Source organism: Athene noctua, unplaced genomic scaffold (genome assembly GCF_965140245.1).
Source record: "Athene noctua unplaced genomic scaffold, bAthNoc1.hap1.1 HAP1_HAP1_scaffold_57, whole genome shotgun sequence".
Taxonomy (NCBI): Eukaryota; Metazoa; Chordata; class Aves; order Strigiformes; family Strigidae; genus Athene; species Athene noctua.
This window is the reverse complement of record NW_027437549.1, coordinates 528,957-555,086: the sequence shown is the minus strand read 5'-3', so window position 1 is coordinate 555,086 and position 26,130 is coordinate 528,957. Positions and strand designations below refer to the sequence as shown.

At 54.0% G+C, this 26,130-nt stretch overlaps 1 pseudogene; it reads left to right on the top strand.

Annotated features, from left to right (window-relative positions):
• Positions 1-1,486: 1,486 nt before the first annotated feature.
• On the top strand, positions 1,487-20,143 carry LOC141954995 (serine/threonine-protein kinase pim-1-like; annotated as a pseudogene).
• Positions 20,144-26,130: the final 5,987 nt, after the last annotated feature.

Sequence of the window (26,130 nt, the reverse complement as noted above, 5' to 3'; positions counted from 1 at the left end):
TAGGGCAGACATTGGGCCATTTCTGATCTGCCGGCGGCCCTGCTTGATTTTGCAGTTCCCACAAACGCATTCTGGCTTGTCTAATCATTTGCCTCTCCTTGGTCGTAAAGAGGACTACTCCCATAATTGACCATTTTCATACTAGGTATAGGTGTTAGGTCCCAGGAATTGATCAAGCCTTTCATATACCCCTAATGGGTCATCTAAAAGTTTTCCCATTTCCTTCTTGAATGCTCTCATGTCTCCGGTGTTAAGGGGGACGTTTACAAATCGTATTCCTCCTATGCCTCCTCCCATAAGCACTTCCTGTAAGGGGTACAGATTGCCTCGCCAAACATCTGCTTCATTATCTTCTAACTTTTGTTGCTTTTCCTGGTTATGGGTTCGACTAGCTGGTGGAGGGAAAGGAGTGCTAGGTTTCGGTTCCTCATTCTCTGAGCTTCCCTCGTAAGGAGGATGAAGATTTTCTAATGGTTCCCATTCTTCATCTTTTAAAGTTTTCTTATCTGCTTTTTTAGTTTTAAATAATAGGATTTTTGATATTGTCTGGGAACCTTTCCACATATGTGCATAGTCACATTTCTCTTGGTTGTAGGGGTTTTTGTTTTTTATGTATAAATTTAATGACATGTCAAATCGTCAGTAGTTCCAAATTTCGGCCAAAATAAATGATCAGATTTGATAGGCTCTTTGGTCCATTCAACCATGCAGTATTGCATCATTTTTTCTTTACTTTTTCCTTTTGTTTCAGACCAGTTAGACCAATTTTTTTAACATACAGCCCAGGGGACTGTCCTGGGGAATGTCGGGTAAATCACTCCCTTTCTTGGAACCTTTCCGTGGGTTCCCCAAGCCGCAGGATTTACTCCCTTTCTGGTCCATATTAGTCACCCTAGTCCCATATCAGCCCTGGGATAAAAGCTCTCCCGAATCTCTTGCCGGCAACCCTGGGATAAAACCTATCCCTAATCCCTTGCCTGAGTCCTCTCAAACTTTTCCTTTCACTTCACCCCTTCACCAGCCAGGCCCCTCACGGAACTCGAACCATGGTGAGAAGGGCTCCGCACTCACTTCGTGACGCTGTCACGTCTCACTCACACCACGCTCACTCAGGCAGAAAACCCTCCCGCACCAAGCAGCCACACAGTCTGAGGTTTTCGCTTGGATCCTCTGCGGGGATATCTCCAGGAGCTTCTTCTTGAGTTTTGTTTTGCTTTTGCTTGCTCTGATTGCCTTTTGTTCATGATACTGCCGGTCTGAGAGAGTAAAGGAATCCGGGAGCCACCTAAAAGGTGGGGCGCGCCTCCTCTGGAAACCAATACCCCGCGGGTTCTGCAGTATCACCTTGGGGCCACCAAATTGTTATAAATGCAGAGGCAGAACCACAAAATAACTTTTATGAAGTTATTGAAATAAGAACAAGGAAAAAAAAAAAGTTTGGTACGCTGGGGAGCAGGGGGGGGGTCCACTCTGCACCAATGGACCGATGACGACAGTAACGATGATGATGATGGTAATGGTCATCACGACCTGCGTAAACAAACCCCTCACTCTTTATAGTCTTATAAGATGGGTGTGTTTTAGTCCGTGCAAGCGTAGTGGAGTTTCTCGAATTTTCTTAGCTTTCCTGGTGTTGTTGAGGGGGAGTTTTCTGGTGTTTTTCTACCCCTCTTCCCACCAAAACGAGAGTCTTTCTGACAGTTGTTCTTCCAGTACTTTTCCGCATGCACAATCCAGTGTTGCTAGGGTCTTCTGACAGGGGTTTCTCCAGTACTTTTCCACATTCACAATAAAGGTCCATATGAGTACTTGAGGGAAAAAAAACCTCCAAACCATTTTAACAATATAACCATGATAAATCTCTTTTAACTTACGTATACAGCAAAATACCAGTAGCCTCATATTAAAGTCATTATATTTTTAACATGAATCACCACCATATTCTTTACAAGACTGTAAAAGAACTAACCTGAACATACAGAAAACTGATATGAAGAGACATATTTTGTCATTATTGGATCCAATGTCTGAATTGTAGTTCTCCCAAGAAGTGAGAAGGAGGGGTGTTCCTGCATCCATTCCTTTCTCTGGTCTGGGATGCTGGGTCCACAGCCCTGCCAGTTGCCAGGTGCAAGGCAAAAGGTCTATATTCATTAAATTGACTTGTCTACTTTCAGAAACTGTCCACATAGGGTTCAGAGTTAAAATTTTTATATTCTGTTTGCACACTAGTAGAGAAACAGTGGTTTGGTTTTGTTTTTTTGTTTTGTTTTGTTTTTTGTTTTTTTTTTTTTTTTTCAGGGCTGTGACTGTGAAAGAGGCTTTAGGGAGATTTGTGATTCTTGACTCTCAGATGGGGCAATGAAGAGTTTGAGAAAGTCATGTATATTTTTTATGTTCTCCAAAGCAGCTTGCTTTTATGTAGCTTCTAGTCAGAGGTTGAATATTCGCAGTCTGATTTTGCATCAGCCTAGAAGCCTTTTTTTTTTCTTCAATGATCTTTGTGCGCAGGAGTTGTCTCTTCCGTTGTCACAGTTCTCTCTGTAGGTAAATGCTGCACACGTTTGTACAGATGCTGGACAGACTAGAAGCTGTAGTGCCAGTACGCAACGGCAGCTTGGTGCTGGGATCCTACTGTAGCTCACAAATAAGGAGATTTTTGTTTGTTGGTTACTGATGTGTTAGAGGAATTTCCCAGGTTTGGTATCTAATGGGAAACCCCAGGGGTCCTTCAGTGTGTCAGGTCTGGTTAAATGATGGTCCATATCAGAGTGGCTGCCCGAGTCTGGGGGTCTCAGTCCACTCTCACTGAACTGCTTGGGGGCAATTAGCGCCCTGTGGGGGAGCAATGCAGTGCAGGCTGTGCTGGATCTGTGCAAGGGTCTACAGCTGCAGCAGAGCCAGGACGCTCAAGCCTTAGGTGTAAACCCTGAGTAAGAACAAAGGAGGGGGTCAAGGGTCTTCAGAGGCTGTAGTCTTGATCAGATTTCTTCCCAGGGACACTGGTGTTTTGTGGGCAGAAAGCTCTCCCTGGAACTCCTCTTCCTGAAAGGGCTGTTCTGCACTGTACCTCCTGCTGCCTTTTGAACTTTCTTTAAAAGACTATTGTTTTGTGGTTTGGGGTGGTTTCCCCCGTCTCTAGGATGTGACATGCTTCTGTTTTGGAGAAAAGCAAGTAAAAGAGCAGAAGCTGGGGCAGGACTACGTAAGTAGGAGGAGTGGTAGAATATTGTGGGAAAAAGTGGGTTTGGATTTTGATCTGCTTCAAAATTTTCATAGCAACCTTCAAATTCACTTGTTATTAATGTGAAGGTGATAATGAATGAAGGGCGGGATGGGGGGGGGGGGAGGCAAGGAAATGGAGGGAGTGAGGAAAGGCTCAGAGAATTTGCAACAACTTGTGCTGTGTAATCCATTCAGCAAGAGATCCTCTCCCCTGCTCCCACAGCTTTAATGTGCTGCTCCTCCAGTGTCAGAAGTGACTCGCCAGTGACACGGCTGTCACTCCTCACCCTGACTTCATAATTCCCTTGAAAGCTAGGGCTGCAGCCTCTCTCTTAAGAATGTATGTTAGAGGTACGAGTGCACAGGGGAAGCAGTGTGGACAGTGAGCAGTGAGAACAGGCAATGTCTCAGTCCATGGACAGGGAACTTGTTATTCCTGTCTTCTGATGGTGGGATGTGGTGAGTCTTGAGGAAGCGTCTTGAGGAAGGCTGTTCTTGAGAGGGTGAGAAACAGGGAACCGCTTGTCTCTCCTCCTAAGGTGCGGCATTAGGGAGATACAGTTGGGTTCCCAGTGCATGGGAAAATCTGCTTTCGGACTAATTAGTTAGTATGCGTTAAAACTGAATGAAGTGGGCTGGTCCCCATGTGGAGCTATTCCAGGCAATGTTGTGGCAGCCTATGACTTCATCGCCAAGGCTTTTCCTTATTTTGCTTTTTGGTTCAGACTTCCCACCTTGTTCCCTGAAGTATAAGACCCTCCCAAGTCCATGTTGCCATAACAGTGGTTTGAAGAACGCCTGGTGTTCTTGCAAGTGGTTGCAGAAATTGTTGATGCAATGCCATGCTTCCTTGCTTAGTGCTGGAGTAGAAGTGGAGAAAATGACTATTCCCGTCCTGGAGTGTTCCTGGGAAAACTTTTCAAAACCCGACATATTAAGTTTGAAAATTTTCATCAGGGAAATGAATTTACAAATAATTTGGTTCTCCTGAAATGAAAGCACTTTGTGTTATTCCTGCTTTGATGTCTTCCAATGTGGGTGAGTCACTACAATGTTAAAGACATTTTCTGGCTTGTGGCACACTTGCTGCCTCTCATGTCCCAGGCTGTGCCTTCCTCCCTGTTACCACCTGCATGAGGGTCCCTGCAGCAAAGTCCAGTGGAAATGGTGGGCAGGTTTGTGTGTTGCAGCCCCTCTGGCCAGCCTAGCCCACAGTGGTGCGTATGAGCCAAAACTCTCATTTGCATAAGGCAGTGGAGGTGATTTTGGAAAAACTTTCCGCTTTTCCATGAAACGTGATACGAAATTTTCCAAGCTGTTTCAGGAAAAGAAATCTGATTTGGAGCTACTGTGTCGAGTATTTCTGATTGGTGAAAGTCTAATGATTTTCTCTCAAATTTAAAACTTCTTCATGAAAAGCTTAAGCTTTGCAGAAAAATCTCTGTCAGGAAGATTACTCGTTGGAAATCTGCTCCCATACTCTGCATATACATGCTCATAGCACAAATTAGTTTATTCTATCATTCTGCATCCACTAGTTGAGCATTCTAATCTCATTTCAAGTGTTTATAAGATATGCATAAGTGAGAGTATCACATTTGTGACAGCAAATAACCCTGTCTTGGCCCTATTGCTCAGGGGTGGGCCTGTTTGAGGAGAGGTGCAATTTGAAGTGGTAGACACCCTGCTTCAGAACAGGAGTAGACACCTGGTGCATGGTGGAAATTGTGGCAGGCTTTGTTTACTTATTCGTCTAAGCCACGCAGTGAGTTCCTACTTTAGGGATGGCAATTTCAGTCGCAGCAATAAATGCAGGACAAGGTTCTTGTTCTGGAGGTGCAGCAGGGTCAGTAAGGGACCCAGGCGAGGAGTGTCTCTGGCTGTCTGGGCTGTTGTTCCTCAGCTGATCGTAGGCCCTTGGCAGATATGGGGTTGTTGTTGCTGGAAATCCCTACCTATTCTGCTCAAATTTCCAGGAGCAGGCAGCCTGCCCCTGTCACAGTCCCAGGTGGAGCAGGTCTTTGCAGCCAAGCAGCAGTGCTGTAACTCTGCCTCTACCTCCTGCCCAGCCTGTCTGGCTGTAGTCTGGTCTGGGACAGGAACCTCAGTTCACATTTGGGGGTTGGACAGCTGGGTGCAGTCTTTCTGTCCTTGCTTTGGGTGAGACGTGACATATGGGATGCTTCAGTCACTCTGGTTTGTCTTGGTGGCTGCATCCCTGCAAGGAAGCCTCATTTGAGAGCAAAGGTGTGCAGGTCCATGCATCTGGACCCCACTCTCCTCGCCTGCCCTCTTGCACTTGGGGGAAGGCTACTTTATTAAAGTGAGAACTGAAATTCTGCTTTATCTTTAATCAATAAAAGTAGAACTCTGTAATTAGAGGATTTTGGAATATTTCACATCCTTGAGATAAGGACATGGATCACCACATCAGAGGATTTCTGCCTCTGTTCTGTGGATCATGCGGCCTTAAAATAGCCCTTTTATATCTTAATTTTCCAAGTTATGTCCAGGTTGTGTGTGCGACGTGATGCAATCCTCTAATGGGCGGCTGGGTGCCATTCGTGTGCTCTGTGTGCCGTTGGGCTGCAGGTCCCTCCCCGGGGCGCCTGCCGTGGGACGTTGCACCCGAGGCAGGTCTGTGACTGCTGGCCCTGCAGCAGGGCCGTGTCCTGCCCTCGGCTGCAGCTCTGGTCCTGTGGAGAACTGGACCCCGTGTGTGGTGGGGATGGCATCACCTGCATCCTGCAAGTCGACAGCATGGCCAGGGGACCAGAAACAGTTTGTGCACTGCTGTGGTGGTGGGGATGCACCGAGTCAGGCTGGAGAGGGCGTTGTGTTACTGGGGACCTGCTTCCCAGGAGTGCACTGCCTGCTGCGCTGCTTGTTTGTCCTTCAGCCCTGCAGAGCAGGGAGACCTAGAAGCTGGGGAGTTGATCCTTGCCTTTTTGCACCATCACACAGAATTATTCAATTTGTGCTTCTGTCTGCTGTGGAAGGGAGTGAAGGCATCACATAGGAGAAGCAGCAGCACCCTCCTGGCTGCAGGGTACACACCACGGTGGGGTTGTCTCTTTTCTCCAGAGCTTGCCAGTATGTGGCATTAGACAGAGTTTTAGTATGGGGCAGCTTCTTGTGCTGAGGAGAGAGGGAAGAGGAACTGAATCCATTGCTGGGATTGCTCTGACCTGCCTCAACGCTCACAGGTGTTGATGTTGGAGGAAGTTGTACCAGGCACCATGTGCAGGATTCAGAAACTCAGCATTTCTGACCGCCGTTCACACTGAAAGCATAGGGGGGAAAAACCTGTGTGATCACTGCCTACCTCCTTTTTTTTTAATTCCCCTTGTCCTCTTTTGTCTGAAGCATTTTTTGTCACAGATTTATTTCCCACTTTCTCCTTGCCTTCTCTCACAGGCTTTGAAGCAGCATCATGGCAGATGAAGCAAGACCGGTGGCTTCTTCTTTCCTGCATGTGACACCTTTTTGTGCTGGCTGTTTCCCTGGCAGATGGTGTCATACACAGGGTGCCTTCTTGCTCGGGGCAGAGCTTACTCTAAGGCTTTACTGTGGAGGGAATTCACTCCTTAGTGGCACACGCCTCTTGCGTGCAGCTGCTGCTTGTGAAAGGCCATTTGGTTTTGCAGGATCCTCTAGTTCTGCTCCTTAGGTATGGGCTGCAGCGCACGCTTCTGTCTCTGCTTTCCTCACGTCCATTTAACCAGCAGCCTTACCTGAGCATGGGTCAGAGGCTGGGGGCACTACAAAACTGAATTCATCTCCTCTCTGATTTTAAATTTCAGCAGGTTCCTGTTGGTGCAGGTAGTACCCAGGCTGAGGACCCTGATGCTGCCAGCGCTGAGTGCCGCTTGCTCCCGCAGTGGGTGCCTGGGGTAACCAGGGGCAGAGTGCAGGCAGGATGCCTGATGTGACTTTTGGGCTAGCACGCAGGCCATGAATGATTGATGACTTTTGCTTTGTTTCTCCCACCAGCTGGGATGATTCCCCAGTATGAGGGTAAAGAAAGAAAGGGAAAAGTCCGATGCAGGTCTGAGCCCCTCCTCTGACCTTACAGGCATCTGCTTGGGGACAGACACATCAGGAAGCACGAGGGGGACGTGTGCTGGCGGTCTGTGGGCAGGTGCTGGTCAGCTGATGTCATATTCCCTCTCTCCATGCACTAGTATTACCCACTTTCTGGGACAATTTCTCTGCAGCAAGTTGAGGAATGGAGATGATTTCTGAAGTCTTCCGCTGGCCTGCTTCACCTCCTCTGCTTGCATGTGCCTCTTCTTTGAGGAGACTCTGCTTTTATCATTTGGCCTGCTCTTTCTCAGATCAGAATGAGCTGTTCACCAGTGGCTTGCTTGGGACACTTCTGGTTCTCCAGGCTGGATTCTTCACTCTGCACTTGATTTGCTTGAGGCAGTATTTAGGGAGTGGAGAAGAGTAAACTTTCCTCAAAAGGCTGGAAGCAGGCTTTGGTTAGAGCTGCATCTCTGGTTCTCTTCTAGTGGATTTTAGCTTTCTAATGAGGCTAAAATCCAAATAATATTGAATGAGCTTAATAACAGTCGTATTTGCCATGACCATATAATATCTATGCTCTAAGTGTTCAATGTGTTTTGCTTGCTGAGCACTGCTCTGAGAATAAGGGTGTTCAAAAGCTGTTGTGCTTTTCTTCAACAGCTGGATATGAACATAAGCAAGGAGAAGCAGCCATCTCTGAGGGAGAAGGACGTTGCAATCAAGAAGGAGATGGTGTCCTGTTATCTGCACACATCCAGTGCTGTATTTCTGACCCTTGTTGCTGCCTTCGGTGCTGGGGTCATCGGGAGGAGGCACTACCAGCTCTGCAGTGGCTCCAGCACAAAAACTCCAGCCTGGCTTCTAAATCAAAATTTCAGGAGTTTCTTGAGTTAAAGTATGACCTAAAATGGAGTCCCTTTGATATATCAAAAGAAATGTGCACACATGTTAAGTCTTGCTGGCAGTAGTATGTAACACCACAGTTACTCATTTGGTTGGTTACTGAAGACTTGCAGGAAGCTTTCAGCAAAGTGGTTTATTGTGCAGTAATTAAATTAATCTTAAATGGTGATAAAGATTCAGTTGTTAGGCATTTCATCATTTGACCAACTTTCATAGCTTGGTTTTTACAGGAACAGAGGGAACCGTGGTGTTCTGTAGCCAGTGGTGGCATCTTTGCTTTGAATATAACTTTTTACAAGTTCCTAAAAATTCACTTTGTTATTCAGACTAAGGTTTTTACTGCAAATAAAACATTGAGGCTTTATGAATGCCTTTGATATTACTTGATATGCTCAAAAATCTCTCTTTGCAAGAGAGAAAACTCGTGGAGAATCAGTATATTATACCTCAAAGATATGTCAAAATCTGAAGAATCTGCAGGATGACCTTATTGCAAGATACTGGGCTGGAGAACTCAGCTTTGCTAAAAGGAACTTTCAAAACTGGAACCACTGCTTTCTGTTCTGCTGGCTATTTCACCCCCACATCCCCAATAAAGGTGAGATAAGGCAAGCTAATTTAATTCAGGTTCTTCTAATTCTGTTTCTTGAAACTCAAATTTCAGATTTTAATTTTTTTTGTTAAGATAATAAGTAACTTTATATATTAAAAAAAAAAAAAAAAGTAAAATTGAAAGTCCAGTGACAAGGCCACTGGCACATGTTTTTGCTTGGGGTGAAGCCATCTGCTGTCTGCATGAAATATGCCATAAACCTGAATTAAGCCTTGGCTATTGGGATATGCTTTCAAAACTGGAGCTCATTTTTAGAGGCCAGGAGGAAAAAAGGTGTCTTGGGACAAGATTTCTGGTGTAATTCTCAAGTATTCTGAAGTTGAGGACCAAGCTATTGGATATATCCTCTCTGAAATTTAACTTGATGTCTTTTCTGACAGTCTGAGCAGTTTGCATTGAGGTGTTGTATTTGAGAGCAAAGTATTTGTATGCTGCCATATGAAATACCTGTTTTCTTGACCCTCTCTGCTTACTTGACTCTTTTCAACTCGCCCACCTCCTCTTTACTCTCTTCCTCTATAAACTCTGTTTTAACAGGTTACAGCTCAGCTCTTTTGTCCCACTCCTGAGTTCAGCAGACAGTCCCTGCCGGGTATAATCTTGGTTCCTGCAAGTGCTTCCTCTCCTCTTGCTGCTCCTGCCACCCCATCCCTTAGGCTGTTTGCTTTTTCATGGCAGCTGGCGACATTCATACCTCCTCTGTCCTGCAGTTCTTGGGGATGACTTGCTGTCTTGGGATCCCACCATTTTTTCTCCACAAGATTTCTGGAAATTACTAAAATTTGGAATTTCAGTGTGGTGCTCTGTTCATGAAGAGAATGCACCTTTTTTCTTCCCACCCCTGTCTTTTTGTGGCATAAGTGTGCTCAATTAATTAAACCTGCCCATCCAACTTCTGGAGCCCAGTTTTTGAAGTTGGGACGGGGAAACTGAGGTTCCAGGATATAAGTTCTGACTCTTCAATTTGAGATCCATGTAAAAAGTCACGGGGCCCACAAAGTTTTGTGAAGTTTTGTTTTTTGCCCACCTTCCTTCATCTGTGAAAGCACTTCTGATTTCCCTTAGTGGCAGAAGGCAACGCAGGCAAAGTTAGTGGCAGTTTCCCATAGTGCAGGGCATATGCAATGGAGCTGTGAGCCTTGGCGAGGTGCTGCCAAGGCTGGGTGAGTGAGGGTCAGGAAGCAGGACTTGCAGATACATGCCCCTGTAGAAGCGAGAGCTCTTTGCAGTGTTACTGGAGCAAAATATTATATGTGTCGGAAAAGTAAATTTTGACAGCGTGATTATATGCTGTTATGGAGGAGGCAGGACAAGAGCTGACTGAACGCCATGGCTGGTGGAGTCCTGGATGTCTTCTGTGTATTGTTTCTTTGCAGACCTGGCTCCTGAATTCCCAGCTTTAAAAATGACCACACGTCGGGTTTTTGTGTGTTAGTGTCACCGTGCTGGCTGTCCTGGGCTAAACTTGAACAAACGCCCTGCTGTTGGTGAGCTCTCTGGGATGAGGAAAAAGCACAAGAGGAAGCAGAGGCTTAAATGGCAAAGCTGATTCTGGACCTGTTTGTGGAGCAAGGGAGTACAAATACACTGTTGGATGTGGCATGTTGCAGCCATCCAAGGGTGCTGGAAATGTTGAACAGACCTTTCTAAACCCAGTGCAAACAGCTCCAGCTGGCCCCAGCACCTGCATCAATAGCCAGGTCTGAAGCGGCTCTGGAGCAATCTGAGGGCTGCTTCTGGCTCATAGTGTCTACAGGATGAGAAAAGCCCATGCGATCTCTCTCGTTCATGTCCTTGTCCCAGGATCCCATTCAGGGCCATGTGTTGGAGATCTGGTGCAGCCTAGTTTCACAACACCCTGTGTATCACATTCGTGGGGCTTGCTGCTTCACAGCAAAAGTGACTGAGTAAGGCCTGCCAGGGGCTTGGAACTGGGGAGGGCTTGAGCTATTGGCTAGAGGTGGGGGTTTGTCTGGGGCTTTGTCTTGAAATGTCCTGTAAAACAGTGACAGACATGGCTCTGCTCCTTCTTTCAGTACCCCTGGCATAAACCTGCAGACAGCTCCTGTGAAGAGCCCCTTGGAGCACCCCCTGCCTCACAGAGCCCAGAGCAGGCACTGTCTGGAACACGTGCAGGTTGCTGTTGTATTTAGTGCCCATTAAAGTTCCTCGTTACAGCTCTCTCCCAGTGTGCGGGCACTGCAGCTGTAGTTTGCTGATGTGGGACCTTTCTTCCTCCCCGGTGCAGGGCACGAGCCAGGCAGGGAGCTGGAAGCCGGCGGTGATGTGTGTTCAGGAGGTGAAATGGGACATCACGGGTGTGGAGTTGCTTGGCTGTTGGGAGCAAGCAGCTTTTATTTTAATGCTGTTGAAGAATTCCGTAGTAAGGCCTCCTTCTGAACACTGCTTCCGGGCTCAGTAGACTCCTGTAGACCAAAGTAAATCTTCAGAGCTACCAACACAGAACAGGGAAATGAAGAGGCTATTATATAAAACAATATTTGTACAAGGAAACAACATGCATATGAGATCTAATGGTGTAAACATTCAGCCTTTTCATGTTTATCACAACTGTGATGTTTCATTCAGAAGAGGATGGGAATGAGGAAAAGAAAGTTACCTAGGCTGAAGGTAGAGCAGGGCCAATTATGAATGACCAGGGGTTGCTTGGTCCAGACAGGCCAGGAAAGAAATCCCTGGATTAGGATGAACTTCACTCTTGATGAAGCAGCCTCAACACCCTGGCAGTGTGAAGGCTACAAAAGACTGAGAAGACTGCAGTCCTGGGCTTTTTGTGGGACTGTTACCTTGAAATGGGCTTTGCCTTGGCGAAGCGATGGCAAATCACACATTGCCACTTGAGCACTCTGACTACAACATCATGAACCCATGGGACTCTGTTCTGTAGGACTTGGACAGATTTAGTTGGAATATGAGTCCAGCTGAACAGCATCTCCAGGAGACAGATCATGGTCTGAGCACAACACTACACTATGAGCTTTACTGACCAAACCTCTGCTTTTCTACACAAATGCTAGTGATCTCTGTAGAGAGAAGGCTGTTTCAGGCAGTCCTCCTGCAAAGCCCATACACTGGTTAAGTCCAAACAAACAGGAGGGCCCTTCTGCAGATAGCCACAGCAAGCAGAAAGGCAATCATTTGTTAAAGCCATCTGGAAACCCGTTCCAACAGAAAACAATATCCTTACCAGACTGTTGGCAAAACTTCCCACATCTCTAGGCCAGGGGGCCGTCAGCAACATATCCACACCTCCGACATCTGGGGTCCACAACAAAGGTGGTTTCCAGCCTGTCATATCCTCTGAGCTAAAACTATCAGCAGGAGCTGGCTCATCCCAGGACTCAGCACCAGTCAGGCACACAGGCACACAACCTGCAGTTCAGAAGTACCCATGAAAAGACCTTGACAGCCTTCCTCCCATCTCTGCAGGTGATCTTAATTTAATTTTGCATCCATCTCCTGTTCCTTGACTTGGTAGAAATCAAGGCTGAGTTTTGTTTTACAGCTTTTTCCCATACGCTTCTGCTTCCTTGCACTTTACAAAGTATTGTCAAAGGGCTTGAGACAGGTGCTGGGTTCTTGTCGTCATTTGGATCAGGCAGATGGATTCAGGAGTTCAAGGTGAATGCCAAACAGGATTGGTCGTTCCGCAGGCGGCTGGCAGTGAGCCTGCCCACACGCAGCCTCCACTCAAACCTCCCCATTTGCTGTGGCTGCCCAGTGCTCAGTGTGGTTTGTCAGTGGCTCTCAACTGCAGAAGCATCCACCCTGGCCTCGGTCGGTGTGCTGTCCCGGGGGGTGAGGGGCAGCACTAGTTGTGGACCGTGGGAGCTGCTTTTTCTTTCCCGTTATGAGATGAGCCGCAATTTTGTTTTCTTTCCTGACACTTGGGCTGCCAAAGCAGGCAAATACCGACCTTCCGTTGTTCATGTCAGAGCTGATATTCTGCCGTCCCTCTTCTGCCGTTGGTTGCAGAGGCCTGGCACAAGGTGGGATGGCGTTTTGCTGGGTGCTGTGGAAGTGCAGACGAGATGGAGCCTCTCTAAAAGCTTTCTCAGCACAAGAGCATGGTGTTAGGGAATGGAAGGAGCATTATCTCAGCTCTGCAGAAGGAGCTGGGTGCTGTAACATGGCATTAACCTGTTTTTGTATTCCACAGAGTACTTACACCTGTGCCAAACCACGCTGCGAGTTTTTCCTGTCATGGCACAGTTAAGCTTTGTCATGAGGAAATGATGTTCCTCTTGCCACTGGCCTGGCTGGAGCCTCAGTGCCAGCGGGTCATGGGAAGGCGTGTGTGCCTGCATCTGTGCCTGCAAGTGCTCCCCGTGTGGGGGCTCATTCTGACCCGGGTCACTGAGGCTGGTCCCTGTGAGGGCCAGCGCTAGCGGAACAGCAGTGGGCTGGTGGTTTTTAGGAGGGGGGTGTTACACATCATCTGCTGTAAACCAGCGAGCAGGAGACCCAGGTGTGAAGCACGAGGCTTTGCTGGAAAGGCAGCTTGTGTGGTTGTGTGTATGGAAGTGTGCTTTGTGCCCCTTGAGAAGGTGAAGCTCTGAGTCATTTCTGACTCTTCTTTGGCCTGTAATTTTGGGAAATGGGGCTTTGGGTCCTGAGGGCCGTTCTGCAGGGCTCTTGGACATCTGTCTCAGTCTGTTTCCCTGAGGACTGGTTTACATTATCTTACAGTCAATGAGGATTGATTATGGTGGAAACCAGGCAATTTCCTTGTGACTTTAATAACATATTCTTATGATGATCTTGTGCCTCTCATCTAATAGTTCTGCAAAGCTGGTTGATGTCTCTCACTGAATGGGATACAGACCAAAACTGTTAATTTGGGTGCTTGGAAGACTTGTGTGTAGCTCCCACTCTGGCAGAGGGCAGGTGGGGAAGGGGCAGATAGGGACTGTGCCACGCAGCTCTGCAGTTAGCACTGACTTCTGCTGGGGATGAGCTTGCACGTCGTCTTTGGCAAAACGGTCTTCCTGGGAAGAATAACCCAGGTGAGGAGTTGTTTCCTTGGTTTCTGTGTTCAGCACCTGGAGCACAACAGGGTGAAGATCTTGAGATACAGAAACTTAATCTAAGTGTTTTTGGGAGTGTGGTGCTGGGAAGGCAGTTTCCTTCCAATGTCTTTTTCTGCAAGTCAAACTTTCGGGATTTCCTCTGGCAGAAGGAGCTTGGTTTTATTGATGGAAAAACACATGTACACGCTTGCATTTCCTGTCCTATTTGTAGCTCAGCAGGGATATACAGCGTGCGTGAGGGCCTGCCACAGGGCTCTCTGGGATGCCACCAGCACTCCAAAACGGACCACATCTCCCAGGGCACATGGGCACAGGGGAGGTGGCCCCGCAGACCCTCCCCAGCCTGCTCCTCTCTGCTCTCTCCTCCAGACCCCCCTGCTTCTGATGGTGAAGACCATGACCGTGTCCTCACCTGGGAAGACATCAAGAAGCAGGGGCTGCTCCTGATCGAAACCAACAAGAAATATGGCAAGAAGTAGCAGATGCTCCATGCACAGGAGCTATGGATGCCCCAACCACCCCTTCTGCTCTGGGTGCCCCTGACCACCCCTTTTGCTCTGGATGCCCCCGACTTCCCGTTGTACCCTTTTTCTAAATTCAGCAGTTATTCTTGGGCTGAATACAGCAGGTCTTTGTCATTCCTCCCAAGCCCACAGCAGAGCTGGACCGGGAGCTCCTCAGTCCCTTCTGTGAGCCAGAAGGCAGCGGGGTCAAGCCCTGAGGGGAGCTGAGCTGGGTTTGGAGGCAGCCCCCTCCCCCTGCCCCTCGCCCAGCTGCTCTCCCCGCAGAGGTGGGCCTGGGCTGGGCTGGGCTGAGCTTTCCCAGGCAGAGCAGAGCTGGGGGCAGGCTGGCTTTCTCCCCCCTGGCCCTTCCTGGGACCTCTGCCCCCCCAGACAGCTCTGGGAGCCCCGCGGACTGCTATCTACCCAAGGCAGCTCTGGGGAAATGTGGGGCAGGGGCTGAGGCCTGGGCAGGTACCGGATCTCAGGGGGGTGTCTTCGTGTGCATGCGTGGGAGCGGAAGGTTGGAGCCTGCCTGGGAAAGGGAGAGCCGCAGCAGAGGTGAAGCCCCTGGCCCGGGCTGTCTGACCTGGTGCGGAGCCCTCGTGCCTCTTCCCTCCCTGCTCCCTGGACGCACATTGTGCCACTCGTCCCCCTGAGCTCCAAGCGAGCATCGGGGACAACCTCTGGGCTGCAGGGAGGTGCCTGGAGGGAAGGGCCTCCCCGAGGTGCCCCAGGCCGGCAGAGGAGGCTGCAACAAGACCTTGGCTCCAGGGTGGGATCCCCAGCCCTGCCCACAGCTCACAGACACCCCCCTGCGGAGGCCGCGTCGTCTCCTCTGCAAAGGCCGAGAACTGGGGGCTGCTGGTCCCCAAGCGCAGCCAAGGCCGGGGGCTGCTGCCAGGGCCCCGTGGTCCCCGCTGGAGCCCCCGGCGAGCGGCACCTCCTCCAGCTCCGCAGGGGCTATCGGCACCAGCGTGAGCTTCCCCCACCCTTCCCACCTGGTCCCTGCGCTTCGTGCTGACATCGCCTGGGACATCCCCACGGGGCAGAACGGCTCTTTCTGCCCAGGCTCTCGGCAGACTGGCAGCGCACCCAAGTGTCGTGGTGGGTTTTTTGTGACTGCAGGGGCAGGGACGGCAGCGCCCAGACACAGAACAACTTGCGTGTTTTAAAGGGAGCTCCAGAAAGAGCGTCACTTGCCGGTGAACGCATCTAGCGGAGCTCCCCCGGTTCGATAGCTGCCTGGGGGGCGCTTGAAAATTAGAGACCCCAGAATGACACCCACCCCCCAGCCCTGTTCCCTTCTCACGTTCCCACCACAGCCAAGCCATGGCTCTGCGAGTCCTCTGCTGCCAGGAGCTGCCCAGCCACGGCAGGAGAAACCTGAATACCCTCTGCAACCCAGGGCCGAGCAGACAGCGGGGGGCGGCGCTGGGCCCCTGACACTGCCGCCCTCAGCACCACCGGGGTTGGAGGAGCCTCAGCCTGGCTGCACAGGGCAGGCAGAGCTCAGACAGTGCCGGGGAGAAAATGTACCCCTGCCCAGCGCACCCCGCCTGCGGCCCGGCCATCACTGCTAGGGTGCGGGCAGCACGGGCAGGGGAGGGCAGCGCTGCTCCAGCCCCCGGAGAGCGCCCGGCGGCGGCAGCGCGGGGACCGTGCGCGGATGCGGCCCTGCCCGCAGAGTCCTGGCTCCACCTGGAGCCGAGACATGGCCACGGCCCCATGCGACCGGTCCCGGGAGATGCGGCCGCCGCCCCCCGCCTCTACTGGGTGAATTTCCTCCAGAGAAGAAATATAACACTATTTTTTTTTACTTTGAAAGGAAGAAATGTGAATTTTATATATATACACACATTTAAAATTTAGTTAGCTAGTTAGTTATTTTCCATGGACAGGAGATATAGTCTGCTTAGAAAAGAAGAAAAAGTTTATAAATTCAGCATGTTTACTTCTTGAAATGCTTTTCTATAATCTATTCAATATGATCTATTCAAAGAACCCTCTCCTTTTAGCACCAGCATCCCTTAATAGCGGGGCGATAGGGGAAGTGCAGTTTGGGTCTGGGTCGGGTTCTTAGGGGGGGGGGTTGGTAGCGGGCGAGGGTCTACAGGGGCAGCTCTTGTGAGAAGCTGCTGGAAGCTTCCCCAGCCCCAGGGCAGCCCCGCTGCTGGGCAAGGCTGAGCCCGTCAGCGCTGGTGGCAGCGCTGCTGGGAGAAGGTATTTAAGAAGTGGGGAGAAAAACCCAAGAAAGAGCTGGAAAAGCTGCAGCGGGGAGACGAGGGCACAGTTCATGTGTGCCCCCGTGGGAGGGGCGTTCTGTGAGCGCGGGCATCGCTGGGTGCTCGCTGGGAGCTCGCAGGTGGGCGCAGGGGCGGGTGCGTGCGGGGGGTGCGTGGGTGCATCCCACGTGCTGCAGCGTGTGTGTGTGAGTGTGAGTGTGTGAGTGCGTGCCCCAGCGCTCTCTGCCTGTCCCATCGACTTTTCCTGTCCTCTTCCTGGCCCCGATGTGCCGGTCTTCTCTGTGCCGGGGTGGCTCTGAGCACCCTCCTCTCCAGTAATCAGAGAGCCCATCCAGGAAAGGATTTATCTTATCTCTGGAGCTTGGGGAAGCATCTCAGACAGTGACTTCTGAGGAAAAAAAAGGGGGGAAAAAATATACGAAGGATTGTTAGTGAAGACTCCCCGGCTGGAGTTGCCGCTTTTACAGGAGAAGGAAATTTCAGGCAGCGGTTTGCTGGTGGTGAAGTAACAGCAGCGCGGGGTGGGAGGGCGGGATGGGCCCCACCAGGGGGTTGTGAGATGGCAGGAAAACCACAATGAAGTTAAGAAGGAGGCAGTAACCTGCGGGGCTTTCGGAGCGGGTGTGGGAGGAAGAGGAGCTCAGTGGCTGCCAGGCGGGCGGTGCTGCCAGCCCGGCAGAGGGAGCGGCCGGTCGGTGCGGGCGGGCAGCTTGCCCGTGGGCCCGATCCCGGGCGGGCAGCAGGGCGAGGCCGGTCCGAGCCTGCCCGCGCCCCGTGCCCTGCCCCCCCGCCCGGTCGGCGTCCTGTGAATGGCGGCAACCGCGGAACGCGCTGGGGCTCCGCGGGCAACGCGCCCGCAGTCGCGCAGCGGAGAAGCGATGGGCAGCAGCGGCGCTTCGGCTCTCGCAGCGTTTCTCGCCCCCGTCCCCCCCCCGTGCCCCCGTCCCCTTCCCGCCGCGCCGGGCCCCCGCGGCCCGTCCCCGCCCTGCGGCTCTCGCCCTATTGGCGTTGGCGCCGCTGGATGGGCCGGCGCGGCTGGGCCGAGGCCGCCGCCGCCCCGCCCCGCCCCGCCCGCCCCGTCCCTGCCTCCTTCTCCCCGGGCTCCCCCGCCCGCCCGCAGCCGCTCGGCAGCCCGGGCGCCGGCCCCGAGCCCCCGGTGCCCGGCCCGGGTCGGGAGCGGCCGAGCCTGGCCCCGGCACGGGGCGAGGGGGCCGCGGTGCCGGAGATCGCCTCGGCGGCCCGTCTCCGTTCCGGGAGCGGCGGGGAGCGACGCGCGGCCGGAGCGGCGCCAGGTCGGAGCGGGCCGGGCCAGGCCGGGCGGGCGGGGGCCGTCGGGCGGCCGGGGCGGAGCGGTGACGGCCCGGTCTGGCCCGCAGGGAAGGAGAAGGGGCGGCTGGAGGAGCTGTACTGGCAGGGGCCGCTACTGGGGAGCGGCGGCTACGGCTCCGTGTACTCGGGCACCCGCCTCTCCGACGGCAGCCCGGTAAGCGGCGGGACGGCGGCGGGGCGGGGGGAGGAGGAGCGGGAGGAGGAGGCTCATCCCGCCGCTCCCCGTGGCTCTCAGGTGGCCATCAAACACGTGTCCCGGGAACGCGTCGTGGCGTGGGGTGAGCTGGTGAGCGACCGAGGCTGCCGGGAGAAACCGGGGCGTCGCGGGGCGGGGGATAAGGGGAGGCCCGAGAGGGTGGAAACGGGAACACTGTGGGGGGAGCGGGCGTGGAGTCGCGGGGGGCCGCGGAGCATCCCGGGGAGGGGCTGCCCAGTACCGGAGGGCCGGGCGGGGGGCCCTGGAGCACCCCCTTGGCAGGGGGATGCCCGGGCACCAGTGGGGTCGGGTGGGGGCACTGGGGCATCCCGGGCGGGGGCTGCCGGCCCCCCACCCCGTCCCTCTGACGGCACCGCGGCCCCCTGCAGCCCAGCGGCACTCGAGTCCCGATGGAGATCGTGCTGCTGAACGCCGTGGGCTCCTCCGGCTTCCGTGGCGTCATCCACCTCCTCGACTGGTTTGAGCTACCGGACAGCTTCTTCCTGGTGATGGAGTGTCCGGAGCTCGCGCAGGATCTCTTTGATTTCACCATCCAGAGGGGATCCTTGTCGGAGGAGGTGGCGCGGGGGCTGTTCCGGCAGGTGCTGGAGGCGGTGCGGCACTGCGACGCCTGCGGTGTCCTGCACCGGAACATCAAGGAGGAAAACATCATCGTCGACCTCGCCACCGGTGAGCTGAAGCTCATCGACTTCGGCTGTGGCACTTTCCTCCAGGACGTGGCCTACACCGAGTTTGCCGGTGAGCCCACACCCGGGGGGCTGCTCCCGGCACTGCACGGCCCGGCCTGGCCGGGCACCGGTTCCCCCATGGGGGTGGGGGGGGCGGAATTCATTACTCATCCGGCTGCCAAGTTGGGTTTTGGCACGGGGTGTGGGGGGGAGATGTTGTGAAACGGGAGCCGGCTCCCAGCCGCTGCCACCCACCCTGCCCGGGGCTGGGGTGGGGGGAGCCAGCCTGACAAAAACAAACACCCGTAGGGGTAGCAGGGGTGGGGTGGGGTGTTGCAATTCCGTGTGCTGGCCACTGGTTTGGTTTGCAGGCGTGGAAGGGCTTGGGCTGCTCCACTCTCCTTGTTTGCCTTGGCTTTGTTAACATTTTTTTCTTTGGCTAAGGCAGGGGGGGAAGGCGTGTTATTTTCCCACCTGTGGTGTTTTGTTTTGGTTTTTTTTTTTTTGTTTGTTTTTTTTAATGTAACGGTTGGGCCTTCCCCAGGCCCATGCTGCCCTCTTCCAGCACCGGTGACTGTTTTTTACAACCCAAAGTTTGTAAACAAGAGCCCCGTGTTGGCGAGGGGGTGGCGGGTCACACCGTGCGTCATCCCCCTCCCCACCAGTGCAGCCCCCGTGTCCCCGAGGACGCTTGGGTGAGGATCCGGGAGTGGGCAGCATCCGCCTGACGAGCTCTGCCTGTCTCCCGCAGGAACACGAGAGTACAGCCTGCCGGAGTGGGTCTGCTACCACTGCTACCACGGCCGTTCAGCAACAGTCTGGTCCCTGGGCATCCTGCTCTATGACTTGGTCTGCGGGGACATCCCCTTCGAGCAGGATGAGGACATCGTCAGGGGCCAGCTCTTCTTCCACCAGCCGATCTCCCTCGGTGGGTACCCGGTGTCCTGGCGGGCAGCGGGTTTGGGAGATGGCCCCAGGCACACGAGCATCCCCGCTCTTAGGGCTGTGGAGGAAGGTGATGTGTCGGGGTCAGCTGGGGGAGGTGGCACATGTCCTGCCATCCTGCTCTCCTTCAAAGCAGCTCCTGGACTGGGAGGTTTGGGGTAGCTCTGAGCACACCCAGCGTGGCCCGGGCACTGCGGACGGTGGGGGAAGGTGGACAGGAGCCTTCTCTGACCGGCGGCGTCTGGTTTCTCTCCCCAGAGTGCCAGCATCTCATCAGGTGGTGTTTGGCCTTGCGGCCCTCAGATAGACCATCCTTGGAGGACATTTTCAACCACTCCTGGCTGCAAGGCGCTCACCACCCCTAGGAGATGGCAGCCACCCCGCCTGCACGCTTTGGCCCGGGACCCTGGCCGGTAACAGCTCCGGGCCTCTCCTGGCCATAAGAAGCCAAGAAGACCAGGCTTCCTCACCACCATAGCCTGAGCAGGGATCATGGGTACCACGCACATCCTGTCCCGAAGCTGGGCTGAGACCTGATCTTCCAGGTGCTGGTGGCCACCATCCAACCCAGCTCTCCTGGGCTCCATCTGAATGACCCTGTCTCATTTGCTGGTCTTGCCAGCAATTTTTAAAAAAATTTTTTTTTTTTTTTTATTTTTGTTTCTGTCACTGGTGGAGAGAGGAGACCTTATTGAAAACCATCTGGTTTTGGTGGCTCCCAAACATCTTCCTGAGCACCTGAATTCAGGATGGTGAGAGGATCGGAGGCCTTATTACAAAGAGAAGCTTCACCGGGGGAAAGACTTGGGGAGGAGGGCAGGTACTGTGGCCGAATGGCTGCCTCCTCCCCTGTCACCGTGCCAAGTGCCTTCAGCTGAGATCTGGACTGTGCTGGAGGAAATACTTGAATTTTCCTACACTGCTGCTTTTCCCAGACTTGCCTGGGTATATGCTTCCTTTTCCCCTTTCAAAAATAAAACAGGTCAGAGGACACCTGGGAGCCAAGCAGGCGATCCCTCACCTCCTGTGCCTCCACCTCCCCTGGATTTTCTGGGTTTCTTTGCTTCCCGGTGCCCTCACGAAGGCACAACCAATGCAAATGAACAGAGCTGTAAATGTCGTCAGGGTTATACAGGAGTGAAGTTTGATCTACAGTTGTTAATAGTGATGATGTTTGTCACGGTCCACTCGGTGGACTCGTGATGGTTCGTTTGCTACGATCTCAAAAGTGTAAAATTAAGGTGACAAACTGTGATGGTTTTAAGCCCTGCCGGGACCGGAGACCACGTTGCCATTGTCCCTCCCCCACCCTCGGACACAAGTAGGGCGCGATTTCTTCATCCATGTTATGGCAACAGTTGCAATCCATCTTTTCGGACAGTGTCTATGCGATTAACAGCCCTAGCTGGGTCCGGGTACTGAACAATAGCCCAGCTCTCTTTGTACTGCACGGCTCAGGCACTGCAGGACAGCCCAGCACTGCCTGTGTCACGCGGGTCAGCACTCAGGGGAACAGCCTGGCACTGCCCGTGTCACGCGGGTCAGCACTCAGGAGCCTTGGCACCACATCCCACTCCAGGGATCAGCAAGGCCAAGCCGGCCGTTGTTGGGTATCTCACTGTCCATGTCCCTGATGACAATGTTGAGACAGTGCTGATCTTCTGACCGCCTCTTACAGACGTTTTACCTTTTTTTCTTTTTTCCAGTTTTTGTTTTTATTATTTTCATGGATTTGTATATTAAAGAGAGAGAGTTCTAGCTGCCAGGATAACTTATTTATTTATGTATCATTCCCGTGGGTTTCCAACCCAGGCCTTGTTCCCACAGCTGCTGATCCCCCGGTTTTCTCTTCGGGCCTTCCCTCCGTGTCTGTCCCGTGTCCATCCCCACGCGCAGTGTTTCTGTCTGGGGGGTGCGGAGCGGCTGCCTGCTCCCCAGCTGTCTCTGTACATAGTTCTGGTTGCTGTTGTTCCCTTGGCAGGTGTTTTGTTTTTCCCTGTGGGTGTCTTGTTTGGGGCTGAGGAGGGGGGAGCTGCTCCTGGCTGTCAGCAGTGTCAAGTCTATGTTTTAGGCAGCGGGTTTTCTCTTAATAGTTCATGTTGTACAGGAGAATTCAGAAATCTTCTATTTTTTAAATGTGGTTTTAAATAAAAATAAACTACTTGATGTGATGGAGACATCCCTTTACTGTGGGGCAGGATGAAGGACGCTGCGTGCCGGGTACCCGTGGCCATACCGTGGTGGGGCTGCTGCAGGGACCGCCCGTTTGTCTCCAGCTGAGATGAACTCCAGAGGCTGCGCCCAAAGGCTCACTGAGCCACGTCAGCCAGGACCAGCCAGCCGACAGCACCACGGGGAAGGCTGGATGCATCCCTCTGCGGGGTGTTTCCAGGGCCGACTGCTCCTGGCAGGTCTGGAGGGATCGCAGGGGCTGCGCAGCCCTTTGCGTTTCCGTTCACCCGCAGGCCGGTGCCGAGCGTGTGCTGGGTGCGGCAAGGAAACAACCCTCAAAGCGACCTTGTGAAAGGCTGGGTGTTGTCAGCCCAATTAAATTTCAGTCAGGCAGATCCTGTTGCTCCAGCTCTGTTGGCGTGGAGCGGGTGTTGGGTGCCGGGGGGTGAAGGAAGCCGCCGGCAGGCTGTGCCACCTCCAGCTTGGCTGCGGCGAACGCGGAGTGAGAGGCAGTTGGTCTCGGGATTACGAGAAGTCGGTCGCTGTCAGTCAGCAGTGGTAACGCTTCGCTCGAGCTTTTACCCTCCAAACTGTCAAACCCCACTGCCCAGCTCTGCGGTGCTTCAGCTTTGGGGGTGTTGGTTTGGGTTTTTGTTTTCACTTGGTTTTTTTTTTTAAAGGGCTGAATTCTGAAGCCCTGTTCCTGCTCGACCTCATGGCGCACCTGCTGCGCTGCGCACGCAGGGCTGTGTCCGCCCCAAGGAAGGGGCACGTTTCCCCTCGTGCAGGTTACTGCAGCTAGGGGGTTAACTCCCCCTCTAGTGAGACCCCAGGACTACCAACCGCTCGTGTTTTTTCAGGTGGTTACTGATAATATTAGCAGGAGTAGTCCAAAATGAATGAAGAGAGATTTCAGGGCCTTGGGGAACTGGTTAAGGGGTCGGGGGCGCAAAGAGTGTCTCTCCTCCGTCCCTCCGGTTGCGGGGATAGATGAGGAAGGTCACGGGAGGAGTCAACAGATGAGCTGGTGGCTCCGAGACTGGTGTTACTGGCGGGGTTTGGGTTGTTCAGTCACGGGTCAGGGTACAGGACGCCGGAGCTTTTGGCATCAGGTGGGATGCACCTGTCCCAGAGGAGAAAGGGATCCTGGGGCTCAGCGAGAGCTTTCAGCTGGGTCTGAAGGGGGAAGGGGGCAAAACTGGGACTCCCAGACAAGAGCCCCAGGGCCGGGGACCAGAGGCTGTGGGGTGGTGTGCCGGCGAGGACCCTCACCCTGCCCTCTCGGCGGGGAAGGGGAGGAGACAGGCAGCACAAGGGATGCGGGGGCAGGGACGGCTCAGTGACCGGGGATGGGCTGCAGCGGGGATTTACAGACGCGATACTGCAGCAGCTCTGTCGTTAGAATAAATACTGTGCGTGAGCGGCGAGTACCGAGAAGGAGTTTCACCGGGCGACAGAGCGTAACGCCCCGAGTTCTGTGTTGGTGTTCGCACTCCAGGTCCCCCCACAAACGACGTTTTAGCGGCTTAAGCTGAGCGAAGCGTCTTTTGTTTCCTCCCGGATCGGAGCGCGGCGCCGAACTGCCCGTCGGGGGAAATCCTGGATGGGCGTCGCCTCCGGGATCTGCGCGCCGAGAGCTGGACCCTCATCGCCATGCGGTGATGAGGGCAGCGCGGGCGGCGCCGCTCCAGCCCCGGAGAGCGCCCGGCGGCGGCGGCGCGGGGACCGTGCGCGGCCGCGGCCCCGCCCGCGGAGTGCCGGCCCCGCCCGGAGCCGAGACGCGGCCGCGGCCCCGCGCGACCGGCCCCGGGAGACGTGGGCGCCCCCCCCGCCGCGGGCGCAGCGGCCCCGTCGTGCAGGGGCGGAGGCGCCGGGCACCGGGGCCGGGCGGGCGCGGAGCCCTGCGCGGAGACGGCCGCGGGCGTGCGGACGCTCCCGCGCAGGCGCACCTGCGGGCACGGGGCGCGGCCCCCCCCCCCGCGCAGGCGCAGTCCCGAGCCGGCGGCAGACGGGGACGGCGCGGATCGCCCCGCGGCTCCGCTCCTGCGGTCGGGCTGCGCTCGGAGCGAGGCGCGGGGCCGGCGGGGCCGGGTGTGGCCGCTCGGTGCCGGGACGCCGGTTCCTCCGGGCGGGGGATTCCCGCGGGCTCTGTGCGGGGACCCGGGGCGGGCGGCTGGGAACACGCGGGGGGGATCTGCGGAGGGTCTGCGCGTGTACGTGGGAGAGAGAAACTGCGCAAGGGGCGGATCGAGAGCGCGGAGGAGAGTTAAAAAATGAGAATAAAATGGGGGCTTCTGGGCGCCAAGGCTGCGTGGAAATTGCACTTTGGGCAACAGTGAGGTTGAGCGAAGGATCCATTTTCCTGGTGCCTCTCAGTGTCACCGGGACTGTGGGTGTTTTCGGGGGTTTTGGAAAGCTGGAGGGGAGCTGTCTCTAGGGAACGCCGCTGTCAGACCCCCGGCGGTACCGGGTGTTCCCCTCCAGACCCATCTGCCGAGGTTCCCGGAGATCTGGTTTGGAGTCTGGCCGGGGATGGCTGTTAATCAAGGGAAGAGTGTAACGGCTCAAGAAACAAGAATTAATGCCCCGGCTGCTGCTGGTGTAAATCGGAAGGAAATGTGTAGAAGTGTCGGAATTCTTTTTGGTGCAGGAGGAATCCCGGGCAGCGGTGCCAGGAACTCTGGGATCGTGTGTGTCTGGGATATACCCACGGTGAAGCGATGCTCCAGACCCTGGGTTTCTGCTCTTGATAACACGTGCCCGGCTGCTCACGTACCCATAGCAGGCAGGGGTTGTTTTTCTGGTGGACGGAGCCGTTTGGATTGCTGGCGGATTTTGGATAAAATGCGTAAGTGCAGATTGGAAGGGTTTTGCTTCAGAGGCGAGAGCCTGGAGCCTTTGCTCCGAGTTGGCAGCGCTGTGATTTCTCGTGTCCCTGGGCAGAGCCCGGGGTTGAGAAGAGCCCCGCTGCTGTGCGGAGCTCCAGGCGGGCACACAGGGGACAGGGCTCCAGAAGCCTTCCCTAAATCGACCTCATAACTAGAATTCAGACCCCAGCTCTTTCCCAGCTCAGGGTACCTGCCCACGCCTGAGCAGAGCGAGACTGGAGATTAAGCTGTTTTTCTGATTTTCTCAGTGCAGCCGTCATCTGCAGCCCTCACTGCGCTTGTCAGCAAGTGCAGCTCCTGCCTGGGGCGACACTGAGGGGTGGATTCCCCTCTGTTAGCCCATGAGGAGTTACTGTGCCCCCGGAAAGCACAGCTGGTGTGTGTGACCCACCCGCTCTTCCAGACCCACATGGACATTCCAAGGACCAGCGCACTCATCCCCCTCTTCCAGCAGCTGCTCATCCAGGAGGTAAGAGGGGGAGCAAAGCTCCTGCCCCACGTTTGCCGTGGGGTGTGGGGGGGGTTAGACCAGCACTGCCACGAGCGAGTTGGTTTTGCAGGGAAACTTCCCTGGCTGACAGCTCCTGATGCGAATACCTGCTGAAACTTTGTCCCATGTTTCTGAAATCAGACCTGGAGCTCAGGAGTGATGAGATCAGCTCTTTTGTGGCGAGATGTAGCCAAAAACTGGTAAAAGACCTGAAGCTCTTCTTTTGAGACAAATTCAAGGTGTTTGAACCAGAGGAGATGAGTTGTGTATCTTAGAAACCTCTTTTGTGTGAAGCAGGATGTGAGAAACACGGGCAGGGAGGGGTTTGCGAGGTGGCCAGGAGGTGTGAGGAGCATCTGTCCTCTTCAGAAACAAGCTCAGTGTGTGTGTCTATGTCAGAGCACGGAGTCCGGGGGCTGGGGCAGTCTGGAAATAACACGCTGGTTGTTGGGGGGAGGCTGCTCTACTGGGAACTCTCCTGACCCGTGATGTTTTGCCGGGAGAATTGTGCTGGGAACAGCCTTGGCTTTCCACCTGACGCTCAGCAGGATGTGCTGCTCTGCTAAAGGGCAGCCCTGCCCTAGGGGTGGAAGGGTCTTAAGCCACCTGGATCTTGCAAACCCTGGTCTGCACTTCTTCAAACAGAGGCTCTGAGGAGCCTGGGCTGCTTTGTTTGGAGAAATGTGGGCTGGCCTGTGTGGGGGATCTGTGGATCATATCAGAGCCTCTCCGAGGACTTGCATGCTGCTTCTCACCCGTACTGCTGCAGAAGAGCCTGTCAGCGCATGATCTCTGCTCCCTGAGCTTAGCAGTTATGCTTTTCTGCCTTTCCTTTGTGCAGGGCTGATGCAGGT